This window comes from Oryx dammah, unplaced genomic scaffold (genome assembly GCF_014754425.2).
Source record: "Oryx dammah isolate SB20612 unplaced genomic scaffold, SCBI_Odam_1.1 HiC_scaffold_28, whole genome shotgun sequence".
Taxonomy (NCBI): Eukaryota; Metazoa; Chordata; class Mammalia; order Artiodactyla; family Bovidae; genus Oryx; species Oryx dammah.
The window spans coordinates 26,658,950-26,673,080 of NW_024070212.1; the positions used below are offsets into that span (position 1 = coordinate 26,658,950).

The window sequence follows — 14,131 nt, forward strand, 5'->3', positions numbered from 1 at the left end:
TTAAACCAGCTCTTTGCTCATCCTAAGAACTTGGTAGCAAAGTAGCTCCTTATTTCATCTCAATCTAGAGGGACGACATCACACATAAGATCTTTTCTTCTCGGGCCTCTTGGGCAAGCATTTTTCCTCTCATCACAAAATGCTTTTTCTTTCTTTATTTTATTTTATTTTATTTTTTTAAATGAACTTGCTGCTCCAAACCGGCTTGGTATCTGGCTCTGGGTCCAGAACTTGAGGCTAAATGGTGAGGTTGCAATGTGTTTCTGGATTCTGTGGTTTCAAAGTTACTCTTTCCAAACCAGGGTGGGCTCTCTGAACAACGGTCAAGTTGGTGCACTCTGCGTCTCCCTGCTTCGTCACCGCAGCTTCATCTGGATAGAAGGAAATGCGTCTGCAGAATCAAACAGTGATTCCCTTCACTGAGCACTCATCCTGTGCCAGCGAACATCCCGAGTGCTTCCCCTCCATTGTCTTGTTTAAAACCTCCCAGTGTTCCCCTGCGCCCTCCAGATCTTCCTCCCCCAGAGGGGCATCTCCCTCCTCTGAGGAGTCTGATGCTCAGAGAGGTTAAGTAACCTGCCCAAAGTCACAAAGGTAGTAAGTGCTTGAGGTAGCCTGGACTCCATCCTAAGATAAAGGAATTTTGAAGGTCACAGGCCCAAGCCTCATGCCAATACAGTCTTCTATCAAACATCAATCACATGCTTTATGCTATATAACACAAACACAAGCTACTTTCCCAAAAAGACAAAGAAGAAAATTTCTTAGAGAACTATCTAACTCAACTTCAACTAAAGTCCTCCCAGTCCTCCCATGATATCCTGTAAGCCCAGGACTGACTTTCTCCCTGGGGCTGGGACTTGAATTCCTGGAAACACGGCCTGGCAGGCAGCAGGATGTATACCTGCTCAGTAGGGCTGCAGAAGCCTGTCTGTCAGGAAAACGCCTTCCCCTCCTGCATTTCCTTCTTATTTAAAACAAGATTTTGAAAGTAAAATTAACCAGTGTGTAGAATAAACAGTACAACAATAGCTGTGATTAATCTGTCAGAGACGGTATAATGTGATGCTAATAGGAAGAAATAAACTCCTGCTGAAGACCAAAGTCAGCTCTGCACATGGAGAATTTTTAAAATTAGAATGCCAATAAATGAATCTCCATCCTGGAAAAAAAAAAGTAAAAGAGCTCTGCAGGCTGGCAGAATGAGGGCGGAAAGACAGTCTGAGGACGTTCCGCTGCCCAGAGAAGCAGGAACCCTGAAGAAGAGAAGTTCCGGTCTGCAGCCTGGCCTCTTGTCCTCTAGTATCCGGCAGCCCCTCTTTCTCTAACTTTGTGATGGTCACTCAAACCTCCCCCTGGCCTCCCACGTACTGTTACAATCCATTCAGCTCAGCCAGGGCAGGTAGGAGGAGTGTGGGGCATGTCTGCATGGAGTGTGTGTGCCTGCAGGTGCGAAGGAGGGGGGATGCACCCAAGTCTGCGTTGAGCACCCACCTAACAGAGCCTTAGGGGACAGGAGAGACATGGGTTGGCCCCTGGGTCGGGAAGACCCCCTGGATGGGGGCATGGCAACCCACTCCAGCATCCTTCCCTAGAGAATCCCATGGACAGAGGAGCCTGGAGGGCTACGGTCCACAGGGTCGCAAAGAGTCTGACACCGCTGAAGTGGCTTAGCGTACACGTGAGTCTTAAGTTACAAGTGAAGGAACTGGAATTGTGAACCCAGATCTTTCTGGTTCTGAAGCCCAGGCGTTTGTGTGTGTGTGTGCACGCACTTCTCTTTGGGAAAAGTATAAGCTAATAAAGAGACTGTGATGATGCATGTTCCACTTACATCCATGGAAAGGCAAATGAAGAACTGAGGAGCATGCAGTAAACCAGCAGTTAAACAACAATAAAAAATGGAGTGCCTACTGTGTGCAGGCAGAGTGTTAGGTACTGAGGATGGCATGGCCCCTGCTCCTCCTGAGAGAAGCTTGTTGGGAGAGAAAGAAGGGAGACTGACAGGTAGACAGGCCTTTATAATCCAGTGCAGATGCTGCAGAGCCCCAGTCAGAGGGGCTGAGGGGGCCACAGAGAAGGACCCTACACCAGACTTGGGAAGTCAGGCTGCCTCCAAGTCACGTCTGCACTGAGGCCTCGGAGACAGGCAGGGTCAGCTTAGTGAAGGTGACTCAGAGCAGGAAAATGTCCCAGGAAGAGGAAAGAGCACGTGCAAAGGCCCAGAGAATCATGACCCATGGATGCCTATACAATATCTCCATGAACAAATATGAAATTATTTCAGCTCCCCCCACCCCAGATCCTGGGTTCCCTCAAGTATCCCCTTCACCCAATTTACAAGTTAGCTCTCATGTTCTGAGTCAGCTCTGTGGCCCACTAGAATGCAGCTACCCCTGAGAGAACCAATGGATTTTAGTCTGTTTCAACTCAGGGCTGGTGACTGTCCCAGGCCATTTCCTGAGAGTAGAAATGGATACCTAAGGGTGATTGCTGGTTCCCCAAAGGGAGGCAGGTTTGCCAGGCTCACAGTCAGGCAAACATGAAGTCCTGCGGCTGCCAAGACTCTTGTCATAAAGGTGCTACCAGCAAGGGTGATGTGTGTTCCCACCTGCTGCATCTCAGCATCACAACAGGAACTCCCTGTCACTCCCACACTGCCACTCACTTAACAGCAATACAGCCTGGGACTGAGTGGGCTAAGGGAGCATGACCAGGGCTATGGTGTAATTAAACTGTTAAATGAGCCAGCACACCTGAATGGTCTACAGTTTTCTTAGCTTCTACCAGACTGACAAAAATGATTTTAAGTACTTAAGTTTTGTTTTCTTTAAGGATTTTCCAAAATACTAGTCAGTAAGGTGCAATGGATTACTCCAATCTTTAGGCCACCTGAAGTGAACAGCCGACTCAACGGAAAAGACCCTGATGCAGGGAAAAACTGAAAGCCAAAGGAGAAGAGGGTGGCTGAGGATGAGGTGGTTGGATAGCATTACTGATTCAATGGACATGAACTTGGGCAAATTCCAGGAGATGGTGAGGGACAGGGGCCCGGTGTGCAATAGTCCATGGGGTCACAAAGGGTCACAAAGAGTCTCTAAGTCACATGACTTAGTGACTGAACAACAAAAAGGTGCAAGGCGGAGGGCATGGATTTTGGAGCCCACAAACTAGGTGTGTGACCTCAATCTGGTTATTTAAACTCTCTGAATTTCAACTGATTCTTTCAATCATATGCATTTGTAGAGGATCTACTATACTCTAGGTGTTATGCGGAGTACTAGGCTGACAGTTCCTAAGACTTTATAGTTTAGTGGGAATGGTAGACTACTGCCTATTGTGTGACTGTAACAAGGATGGGCACATATACTTTCTTCTGCACTCCCAGTATTCGACTTCTCCCTGTTCTTCCAGAGGCAAGTGGTTTTCATAGGAGACTTTGGGGATTGTTGCAGCCAGGATGCAAAGAGAAAGAAAAAACCAGCATTCAGCTTTCCTTCCAGAATAGGATTTTTGAGTCCACAGCAAGACAATGGTTTTGAAAGCCAAGCATTCTCAGAATCAAAAAGGAAGGGTTGGGGAGCTTTCTGAATTCCTTAAGCTCCATTAAAATATCAACAGCAGACTTGGAGCTCTTGATCAGAGTTTTACTCTAGGCCTAAGGTGGGGAGAGCTCAGGAGAGGAGACTGGCTGAGGGAAGGAGGAGGACAAAGCTTTTGCCTTCAGGCCAGCAGAGGAGAGAGGGCAGAGCAAAGACAGGCCAGACAGGTGACCACTGGCCAGGGTCCTCATTTTCCCTTCTTCTTGGGCCTACCCAAAGGGTAGGATGAGCATTACAGAAAGAGGTAGGAGAGAATCAGAGAATACTGGAGCATGCGGCCTACTTCCCTGGGTTCAGGCCTCTGAGAGATGCCCCGGGTTTGTTTTGGTGCCAAAATAGCAGAGAAATGAGAGTATGACATTGGGGGTGGGGAGTCCTCAGTAGAGACTTTGAGATAATGCCTCTGGCTCCCTTCAGCCTGCGAGCAGTGTGCAGAGATGGCCACTTTCCTGACATCTTTCCTTACCTCCAGACTTCTGTGTTGTACATATGCCCCTAAATGTTCCACAGGTCCCCCCTTCCCCAAATCCTATACTGAAGATCTCAGCTTCCTAGCCCACCCACAGGCTCCAAAATTGACACCATCTCTATAGTTGGCAGAAACGTTTATTTGGTCAGGCAAATCGGGAAGCCAGGGGACATCCAGGAGACCCCTTTCTCTCCCTCATCCAACCACTCCCGCATCCTGGCCACCTTACTTTTACATTTCTTGTGAGCATGTCTCCTCTCTACACTTAGTTCCTGGTAACAGCTTAGGGCATCGTTGTCATTGTTCACTTGGATGTGAACTTTATGTTTCCCTCCAAGTAGAGCAAACTGGGAGGAGAGAGTGGAAGACATGGGAGCGTGAGGGTAACACTGTGTGCAGCAAAAGGCACTGGTGCTGCACACAGTGGGTGCCCCCCAAGATGCCCCCAGTGCCTCAGATCTCACCATCCAGGTGCATCTGATGGCCGTTCTTCTACAAGCACCTGGGGGCTTTCTCTGGCTGCAGAAGCACGTTCAGATGAGAACAAGAGGCAGACTACTAGTGGTGGGGGACTCTTCTCCCCTCTCCTCAAATAGCCTTCAAACAACTTCGAATAGGGGTTGGAGGGTAAATACCCTAGCTCCTTCCCTCCTCATGAGAGATGACATTGCGGGATGACCATTTTGCTTGAGAATGACTATACCCCCCCCCCAGGTGATCCACACCCTCCTTGACCTCACCTGTGACTCCTCCGGCTTCATCTCCTGCCAATTTGTGCCCCATTTATTCTGAACTGGCTGCAGTGTCCTGGACGTACCACGCTGTTCCTGCACACCTTAGTTCAAGTTTTCCCTCTGTCTGCAATGAGGTGTTTCCCATCATTCTTCCCTAGCTCTTACTCATGACTCAGCTAAGTTCATTTACATATATTTAGGCATAAGCGTCGGACACGACTGAGTGACTTCACTTTCCCTTTTCACTTTCATGCATTGGAGAAGGAAATGGCAACCCACTCCAGTGCTCTTGCCTGGAGAATCCCAGGGAGTGGGGAGCCTGGTGGGCTGCCGTCTACGGGGTCGCACAGAGTCGGACACGACTGAAGCGACTTAGCAGCAGCAGCAGCAGCAGCAGGCATTTGCCATGTGCAATACAGAGTGCCTCAGGAGTACCCAGGAAGGGCACTCAGTCTTTGCTTAGGGAGTCAAGGAAAGCACCCAGTTAGAAGTATCGTCTAAGATTCCAAGAGGTGAGTCTCAAAGGAATAGAAAGGGGCAAGATGGAACTGGGGAGTGATGGTTTTTGAAGCACTGAAAAAGGAATATGGGGCCGGGAGATGCCAGCACAGCTTATTAAATGAACTGAAAAAAAGTTCACCGAGGCTGGAGCTGTAGGAAAGAAAAGGAAGCTGCAGGAGGGGGAGATGAAGAGGCATGAGACGCCGGATGACACAGGGCTTTAAGGAACAGAGAATTTATGTTACTGCAATGGATGACAATGAAGAGACTCTGAAGCTCCTAGTGGGTCAAATGCTTCATTCCCAGATCTTCCATATTTTCCCTGGGCTGTATCTTATCAGTTTACACATCTGCTTTCCCACGGGATAGCAAGTTTCTATGTGGCAGGAAACACTTCTCCTTGACCTCTGTTTTCTTGTCCCTAACACAGATCCTGCCCCAGAACAGGACTGTAATAAGGGCACTGAGCTGGGCCACTGAGGTGACAGAGAGCCACCCAGCCCAGACTCCTCCACAGGAGCACCACAAAAGAAGGCGTGAGGTCCCAGCCTGTGCCTTAGCATCACGGATCCTAACTGTCAACATGGCACCACGTGGCAGGAAAGAGTAGCCGTAATGCTCTACAGACAGACTTTGGGGGGCACTACCCCAGAGTATCTCTGCAGTGATCCCAACAGAAATGCCTGACACCCGGGCTGGTGGGGACTGAAGACCGAAGACCTGGGTGTAGACTCCCGGGCAGCAGCAGTGGTGTGGGGGCCCATGAGGAGCACTGAGGACCCACCCTAGTGGGTGGGGAGTGGGAGAGCCTCAGAGGGGTCTGAAAACAACACCCACTAGGATGAGATCTGGGTGGTCTGTGTGGTGGCCATCAGGTCATTGAAAGCCCTTCTGGGGACAGAGCTGGACCATTCTGGGAAGTTGGAGTCTCACAGCTGTTTGCATCAGGAGAGCAGAGGGGAGACTCCAGTCCCCTAGGAGACTCGCTCAACGTGCACCTAAAGAGGTCACTGCCTGTTTTGTCGTGGCTGATTTCTGTGTCTGTCTCACGCTCCTTTCCAAATCAGGCTCAACCAAGTCACAATTTTATTTTTATGAGCCTGGAATATAAGGTATATTAAATAACTATTTAATAAAGGCTTCCCTGGTGGCTCAGTGGTAAAGAATCCACCTGCCAATGCAGGAGATGTGGGTTTGATCCCTGGACTGAAAAGATCCCCTGGAGAAGGAAATGGCAACCACTCAAGCATTCTTGCCTGGGAAATTTCATGGACAGAGGAGCCTGCGGGGCTGCAGTCCATGGTGTCTCAAAGAGTCAGACGCAACTTAGACACGACTAAACAGCAACAACAGAAGTGGGTAAAACAACTTATTAGCATTTAAGTTCCATACAACCAGAGGCTATTTTGTTTACTGGCTTAATCTCTGGCCCCTAAAACAGGACTGGCCCATCGTAGGTGTTCAGAAATTACTTATTTAATATATTTAACTCTATAACTACAAGTTGTTATACTTATGTCCCAAAGGGGATAGATCTTTCTCCCAAGGTCGCGCCACCTTAGAGAAATGAAATCTTCCTAGTTGCAAGCTGGTGGCTTTCCTGGGCTGCGGTGCCCCCAATGGAGAAGAGCTGAACTGCTCTGAGTCCAGCTAGGCTCTCTGACTGGTTCCAAGGATGAGATCCGCAGGGTTGCTGCAGCTTGAGTTAAGAACAAAGACTTTGGGTGGACGAACTGAGGGGGGATGAGGGGGTGGCAGCAGAGGCCTTGCCGGTGTCAGTATATATGGTCTAAAACAAGAACCCGGGGAGCACCTGGCACATAGCGACACTCAGTGTCAATGACTGAGGGGCATGCGTGAGAGGTCAGAGTTGAAGCAGGGGGTGGAATCATAAAACAAGGAGGGGACACCTGCAAGAATGAGCATGGCAAAGAAAGTAAAGTCATGGGCTCAGCCTTGGGAGGCAAGTTGCATTCCGAGGGCAGTCAGAGAAATCAGAGAGCTAGATGGCAAGCCAGGATGTAGTCACAAGAGCCTGGAAAAGAAAATGTTAGATGCTGGAGGTCATTGGAGAAGAAGCCAAAGGTGGCATAGTCTGCTGAACCTGGCCAAAAGGAGGAAGAGGCACGGTGTTTAACAGCAAGAGCATCATGGGCTTGGGTCACATCTCTGCTCAGCCTTTGACTTAGGCAGAGCAAGAGAAGCACCTCCTAGGTCTTCAGCTTCGTTATCTACAAATGGATGATGGCTACTGATCGGGCCTGGGTCCAGGCCTGAAACAAGGATGTGCTCAATAAACGCTGCCATCACGATATTGGTGGTGGGGTGCTTATTGCAACTGTGACCTTGAAGAAGACAATATCAGTTCAGTAGGAGGAAGGGAAAGGGAAGAAGATGGGAACCAGACTGCAGGGAGTTAAGGGGAGCCAAGGAAATGGTGAGTGTCGACGACTTTGCTGAGGAATTTGGTAGTAAAAGAAAGTTGAGAAATCCAGTGATTCTGCTGCAGAAGGGCCAGTTGTTTCTTTAAAAGAGAAAAGGCAAGTGAGTGCTCACAAGCAAAAGGGAAGAGACCTTGGAGATGGAGAAGGTGAAGAGATCAGAGAGGAAGAAAGGAGATATCAAAGAAGAGGTAGACACAGTCCTCCAGAGGAGATAGGGGAGCCCCCCAGCTGCAATGCTCTCTGCTCCTTTATCAGCCTCCCCACTCCACCCAGCGTCGGGAGGTCTTTTCCTCAGCCAGAAAGTGTGATATCAAGAAGACTTGCCTAGAAGTCAAGAGACCTGAGTTCTGGTCCTGCCCCTGGTTGTCTGTACTTGGTCTGCTCCCTTGTTCTTCTGAGATGTGTCCTCCTCCTGCATAAGCGAGGTGGCTGGAGCGATCATCTCTCCTGCATAAGCGAGGTGGCTGGGTGATCATCTCCCTGCTTCTATAACTGTGTCATCTCACTCTGCATTATGAGATGCACTTGGTCCTGGCCTTCTGGAATGAAGCAAGGGAGAGACAGGAGCTTTGTGCTAGGCTGAGTGTTGCTGTTGACAAGGCACTCGATGGCTGCAGGCTTCTGCATCCTCAGAAATAACAACAATTACTGCGCACTCCACAATCTGTCCTCCGAGGCAGCAAACGCATCAGCTGCTGGTTATTTTGATACCCTGGATAAAAAGCTTTCGAGAAAATCTAGTACAGAAAACATTCTTATCCTCTGCTTGTCTGCACCATTCCTTCTGCCTGCTGCCCTCTCAGCTGTTTGGATTCCTATAAATGTAGCTGGTCCAGGCTTCAAGGTCCTCATCTCAGTGGCCAAGAGGAAGTCGTTTCTGTTTGGATCCTCCTGAAAGTGGAAGAAGCAAGAGAAGAGACATCTGGTTATGTGTCTGTGTGCCAAGGCCGGTCTGACCTGGAATCTGCTGGGAACCAATGCAGTGTGGATGCGCTGACAGCCACGAATGGCTATGAGCATTGTGGGCTTCAGAAAGCATTCACTGAACACCTACTGTGTGCAGGCCTGGTGCTAGGACCAGGAGAGATGGTGATGAACACAGCCAGGATCTAATAACCAGCTGCCACAAGAACACGAGCTCTTTGATCAGGTAACATGGTCATCTCACAGACTCCCACAAAGTTGTTCAGCCGCTAAATTGTGTCTGACTCTGTGACCCCAGGGACTGTAGTCTGCCAGTCTCCTCTGTCCTCGGGATTTCCCAGGCAAGAATACCAGAGTGGGTTGCCATTTCCTCCTCCAGGGGGTCTTCCTGATTCAGGGATCGAACCTGAATCTCCTACTTGGCAGGCAAATTTTTTGCCACTGAACTACCTGGGAAGCCCCTGGCACATTGTAGGTGCTCAATGATCAATCTCTGGAATGTGTGTTTGTTATTTACATGTTATAATTTACTCAAGATCCTTAAAACTCAGGGACATTCAGGGACAGAAAGGAGTGCTTATTAAACCAACATGTGCCATCAGAAAATGATCAACAATTTGGGGAATGGGGTATCCAGGCTTGTATCCTGTTTACTTTTTAATCTCCCTCTTTACATTCTACATAAAAAAGAACCACAAGTGCCCCCAAAACCTTTTATCCTTCTGGGTGATAACACAAGGACGCATACAAAAGGTCTGCATTCAACAACCAAATACTCTGTTATTCTAAAAATTTCAACTTCATCCCTGAATTCTTGGGCAGCGATTATGTAAGGCTTAGGGCTGGCGCTTTCAAACAAGTTTATACATGACATGATTGATGAATGAATTTGTCCTATTGTCTGGAAATTCCTTTGTTTAACTGACTGGTACATTACCTAATGGATCACCCTACTCTGATGCCACGTCTACAGAAAAGGCCATTCATGGTGGCTCTGGTCACTTACACTCACCTCCAAGGTGTGTTCCTCTACCAGTTTGTATTCAAACAACTCAAGTGGATAAGCCTTTGCTAGGAAATAACGAGGTCATATCAAAGCTGAAGCTCCCTTCCAAGTCTGAGGCTTTCTTCCTACCTCATTCTTCTCAGGTAAATGGGTAAACCTAGGTATGGGGGCAAAGACAAAAACAGAAAGAAGTGGTAACCTCAGAGCAATCTGTGGCAAGTGCCAAAGCAGAGCCTCACCTTGTTCAAATGCCCTCCACTGGGGAAACAAGGTCCACCTCTGTACTTAGAGCAGGAATCCCTATGCCTCACTAGGTCTGGCACCCGTGGGTGACCTTCACATTGATTGCGGTGGCATGGCTTCACCCATAAAGGGAGACTCTGTCTCTCCCTCTCTCTCCTCACATGCCTTCCTCCCTTGTGGTATCAGGTAGAGTAGGGGTTCAGCATTCAATTTGCTCAAGGAAGAACTGAAGAAACATGTCTACAAGCTCAACACCAGAGGGGGTGGTGGAATGAATTTCCAAAGACATATGAATCCCCCAGAACACTATTACAATTAATGATGCACATTTAGTGGAAATCTGACTTTGGGGGTATTTCTGCCTTGCCAGTATGGGTCATGGGTCAGACATGCTTCCCCCGTCAAGCTCTGACTGCACAGAACCCAAGAAATCTTGGAGGGTGATCCAGGAGATCCCATCCCACAGAAAGCACAGATGGTGGAGGAAAAGAAGAATTTGGGTAAGGCTTGGGGTGGGGTGGAAGGCTGTCTTCCTAGGTCAGTTTAGAGTCACAGAACTCTTGCAACACTGATGAAAGCTGTGCACCCTCTATCCAGAAAAATGCAGGCGTCACACACAGACCAACATGACTACAAATTCAGAAGGATCGGGCTTCCCTGGTGGTGCAAAGGTTAAAGCGTCTGCCTGCAATGTGGGAGACCTGGGTTCAATCCCTGGGTCCAGAAGATCCCCTGGAGAAGGAAATGGCAACCCACTCCAGTATTCTTGCCTGGAGAATCCCATGGACAGAGGAGCTTGGTGGGCTACGGTCCACGGGTTGCAAAGAGTCAGACACGACTGAGCCACCTCACTTCACTTCAGAAGGATCAGGGACTCCAGGAAGGAAGTTTCCTGAGTCAGGGCCTTAAGTGAAGGCTCTGATTCTAGGTCCTAATGCCTAAGTGCACTGCGCCTTTTCTCTACAGTGGACTTGCCCTTGCCCCCAAGGGTCTTCTAGGGGGATACGGTTCTCAGGGCCACAGCCCTCCCTCGTGTCAGAGAAGCCTCTGCCCCTTCATCTTGCAGAGCTCCCCGGGAGCTCTTTTCTCCCAGGGTGACAGGAGGCGTCCCGGGAGAAAGGGGTCTCTGGACTTGTCTCTTGTGGCTGCCAGGAGCAGGAGGAGCAGAAGCTAGGGCAGGGAAGGTGACGTCCGACGGGGACGGACACTCCCGCCGGGCTCCAGGCGCTGGCTGCAGGGAATGCTGAAGGAAAGCGTGGGGAGGTGGGGGGGTGCGTGGTCAGCCGGGCAAATCCACCCACCCCGAGCCTGTCGGCCCGTGGGCGTCGGCAACCAGTACCCCAGCCTGGTGTCTCAGAAAATCCCCAGCCAGCCGGGTTCTGCGCGCGGCCCCTCCAACCGCGTGCGCTTCCTTTTGACCTCTGGAGGGTTGAACCCCTCCCAGGCCGGGTCCAGTCAGCCTTCCCGGGGCAAGATCGACCAACCTCTCTCGTCCCCAGGAGCCCCCTCTGGCGGGCACCTCCGCCTGGCCAGAGCAGGTGCGGGGCTGGGGCCGGGGAGGGTTGGAGTGGGGGAAAGGATTTGGAGTGGGTGACTCAGGGAGGAGGGGCTAAGAATTCAAGAAGCCTGTGTTGAGCAGCTCGGCGCTCCGGCACAGCAGAGAGCGCTGGGAGCCGGAGGGGAGCGCAGCGGTGAGTCAGGCTGCCCCGAGCTCAGCCCGAGAGGGGTGCAGCGCGGGCACGGGCGCGGGCCGGCGTGGCTAGGCTCCAGGGGGAGGGTATGCAGGGATCGCGGTCTGGCGAGATCTCCGGGCACCACCGCCCCAGAGGTCCCGCGGGCTGAAGTGCGGCGGTGAGAGGAGCGTCCCAAGTGGGTGCGGGAGCGCGGGAGCCTCTGCTGGCGGGCGAGTCGTGGGGAGTAGCGCTTTATCAGGTCGTGGAGTTCCCGATCTCCCGATGGATGGTCGGAAGTCCAGGAGGCAACACTGGCGCCTGCAGTCGCGGCACCACGGTGCCAGAGACTAGCTCGAGGGTTAGAAGGGGGACAGAGCGCAAGTGAGGGAGAGTAAAGGAGCGGGGCGAGAAGGATGCGCGGGCTGTGAGCGCTCCGGGACAGCAAGAGTGGTGGTCTGCACCGCGGAGGGCGAATGCGCGGCGAGCGCGGGCTGCGGTGTGCGCCCAGTCTCGCGTGTGCTACGCTGCCCCCGGGACGGGGCTCCCAGGTATCGGGACGAACCGGGCAGGGGGTTCTGGAGCTGGTGCAGCGAGTGGAGCCAGGGTCGCTGAAGGGCTGGGAGTCCTGAGTGATGGCCCCAGGGGATGATGGAGGAAGCCTGCTGACCAACCTCCTTGGAAGGTCCTGCTACGTGGGTCACGCGCCTCACCTCCAGCTGTCTGCTGCCAGGTGTAGAGGTTGGCATGAAGGGGTGAGGCGGGCAGCGCCTTAGGTCCAGGCAGCAAAGACCCGGAGGAGGGAGAGACAGGACTTGGGGTCAAGGAGCGGCATCTTTGAACAATCATAAACAAGCGGCTTCACTCAGATTAGGACTCTCCTTTTGCTTTCCAAAAAAAAAAAAAAATCTGAGATTCTCATGGAAGGTGTTTTCTGCTTGAACTTTCTCTTCTCTAGTGACTTGAGAGATTTAAAAAAGAGCGTGCTTGCTAGGCTGGTTTTTCCAAGTTGTTCCAGGTTGGAAGTTGTAACAGTTTGTCGGATAATTTATGGGTGTTTCATGCATTAAAGTGTATTACTGCAAAGCCTTTGGGTGCTATGGGTATTAAGGAAAACTTAGTGCACGTTCCCAGCTGGAAACCAAAATAAGACTCTCCTGGGTATCTCTGCCCCCTCTGTCATCTGAGGCCAGTGGAAATCCTGGAGAAAAGGCACTTGATTAATTGTTCTGGCTCCATCCTCTGGGCGCACCCACTGCAGTGCCAACCGCCCCCACCCCGTTCCCCACACATGCATGGCCAGCTACATTCTTAAATTCAGAAAGGGCAGTGGCAGACCCACCAGTATCTTCTCTCCAGGGTCTTCAGACTCTTGAAGCTGTCACTTAAGTCTGCCGGAGGGGACTGTTTCTCCTTTTCAGCGTGGTGCAGAAGGACAACAGCCGCTGGGCCCTGCCAGCCCTTCTTGCGCAGTGTTTGCTATTTCCTATCCAATGTCTGAAACTTTCCCCTTCTGAAGACCCACTGAACAAGGACTCCATTCGGTCAGGAAGGGTCTCTTTTGTGGAGAAGTCATAGGTCAGCCTGGCAACCCGAATGTCAGTCCACCATGGTCAGTGTTCCCGGACATTGAGGTAACTGAGGACTGGGGTTGGCGGGTGAGTGAGAGTGGTCTGGGGTCTGAGGCTGGCCCTGCTGGTGCTGACTCAGAGAGGAAATGAATGTTCCTCAGACTCTGGTCCTTGAAGGGGGTTGGGATTAACGTCACATGCCACCAGAATCCTCCCCCAGGCTTTTGCCAATGTTTTTGTGCAGGTGGGGAAAAAGGGCAACCTTGAAGGGAAGAGTGTTAGAAGGCACCAAGGGAAATGGGGAACCAAGGTCTCGGGGACACATGTATTGATAGGACTGTAGAAGTATCTCAGAGGATTTTATAGCAGCTGCTAGTGCCATGCCATCCCTGGACAGCCGTCTCACCCTAAAACTCCCCAGACCCACTAGAGAATTGGAAAACTGGCTCCACTCGGGGCAGCCATCCTAGTACTAGGGACTTTCCATATCCTTAACCTTTGTCCACAAGTGGGGTTCTCACCTTCTCCTACTTCCCACCACAGGTCTCCTCAACCTGGAGGGGCAGAAGGAGCAGGGAATGAGGCTTCACACTCTCCTCTTCCAGAGAAAAATCTGTGCAGTGTCCAGGAAGGGGGCCCCAGCTGCCAACATCAGCAGGGAGGGTAGGGCACGGCAGGGCAGGGCTGGAGCCCGAGGGAAGTTTCTCATCATTGCTGAGATTAAACTGATGAGAAAATCACACAACTTTCCTTTTCAATGAGTGCTGAGCACTTCAGCTGCACAGTCATGGAGTGCTTTATTTCAGTGGCAACTCCGCTGGAGCCACAGAAAATGACACTCTGCCCTCAGCAGGCGGTGGAAGGCTTGCTGAGGACTCATATAAAGTCTGGATATCTCTGAGCAAACAACCCATGTTCCCAGAGGGTTTCCTCTTTCTTTGACTGGCACCTCTGAACTTGCAAACCA

The 14,131-nt window shown here is 51.0% G+C and overlaps 1 protein-coding gene across 1 annotated transcript in view; it reads left to right on the forward strand.

The window, feature by feature from the left end:
• The first annotated feature begins 11,582 nt into the window (after nucleotides 1-11,582).
• The window catches only part of NGF (nerve growth factor), a 55,844-nt gene continuing 53,295 nt past the window's right edge, over nucleotides 11,583-14,131 (forward strand). The window contains exon 1 of the mRNA XM_040230967.1: nucleotides 11,583-11,614. The gene's annotated coding sequence lies outside the window, so the exon portion shown is untranslated. The remainder of the gene's footprint in view (nucleotides 11,615-14,131) is intronic.